This window comes from Myotis brandtii, unplaced genomic scaffold (genome assembly GCF_000412655.1).
Source record: "Myotis brandtii unplaced genomic scaffold, ASM41265v1 scaffold76, whole genome shotgun sequence".
Taxonomy (NCBI): domain Eukaryota; kingdom Metazoa; phylum Chordata; class Mammalia; order Chiroptera; family Vespertilionidae; genus Myotis; species Myotis brandtii.
This window is the reverse complement of record NW_005371037.1, coordinates 12,863-14,210: the sequence shown is the minus strand read 5'-3', so window position 1 is coordinate 14,210 and position 1,348 is coordinate 12,863. Positions and strand designations below refer to the sequence as shown.

The 1,348-nt window shown below is 58.6% G+C and overlaps 1 pseudogene; it reads left to right on the top strand.

Moving 5' to 3' along the window:
* The first annotated feature begins 422 nt into the window (after positions 1-422).
* Positions 423-1,348, top strand: part of LOC102261558 — a 3,737-nt pseudogene continuing 2,811 nt past the window's right edge.

The window sequence follows — 1,348 nt, the reverse complement described above, 5'->3', positions numbered from 1 at the left end:
CAAACAACGTCCAAATCAAGTCTTTGCTCAGTTGCCTCTGAGCAAAAGGAAAGGCCTTTCCAGGCAGAAAGGAGCAGAAGCAGGAAGTCACAGAGGCACTAGCTGGGTGGGTTATGGCAAGGTTACCTTCCCTTAGAAGACAGAGGGGCCCATCAGGCAGATCACCAAACTGAGGCTCATCAGGCCAGTCCTGACTGACGGCTTTGGCTTCCATTTCTGGGAGAGTGTCATTAAGTCTTGGTTTGGTGAGGTGATGCCTAGCATGAGCGACTCCACTTTGGCCCTGTTTTCTTGTTTTTAACAGCTATGTGTCTTTTATATCATTCTGAATTGTGAAAAAGCATTGTAAGGATTTTACCTTTCTTTATTCTGCAAATACACACTGGGGATAACAACTTTAATCAAACACAAGTAAGAGATTGTCCCCCCAACGCCGAGGATGCGGGTCATGAAGTCCCCCACCCTCCTCCTGCTGCTCTCGGGGGCACTGGTCCTGACCCCCACCTGGGCCAGCCCCACTCCATGGGGTATTTCTACACTTTCGTATCCCCGCCCGGCCGCGGGGAGCCCGGGTACCTCGCCTTTGGCTGCATGGGCGACAGGCAGTGCCTGCGGTTCGAGTCCGAGGACGGAGCCGTGGGCCAGTGCATGCCGCAGCCGTGCGTGGAGCGGGAGGACCCGCAGTTTTGGGACAGAGAACCGGGGAAGTTCAAGGGATCCGCACAGAATTATGGAGTGAACTTGGACATCCTGCAACCAGAGCGAGAACGGGTCTCACACCTTCCAGGTCATGTATGGCTGCGACGTGGGACCGACGGACGCCTCCAACGCGGTACGGACAATACGGACAATACGCCTAGGATGGCGCCGGCTACAGCGCCCTGAACCAGAACATGACCTCCCGGACCGCGGCCCACATGGCGGCTCACATCACCTGTGACGCTGAGCATCCCAAGAGCTACCTGAAGGGCTCCTGCATGGAGTGGCTCCGCGTTTACCTGTAAAAAGGGAAGGAGACCCTGCAGCGCGCAGACCCTCCAAAGGCACACGGGACCCACCGGACCATCTCTGACCTTGAGGTCACGCTGAGGTGCTGGGCGCTGGGCTTCTACCCTGCGGACATCGCCCTGACCTGGCAGCGTGACGGGGAGGACCAGACCCAGGACATGGAGCTGGTGGAGACCAGGCCTGCGGGGGACGGGACCTTCCAGAAGTGGGCGGCCGTGGGGGTGCCCCCTGGACAGGAGCAGAGATACACATGCCATGTGCAGCACGAGGGGCTGCCTGAGCCCCTGACCCTGAGATGGGGTGAGGAGGGGCCGTGGGCACAGAGCCTCTTCTCAGGGCA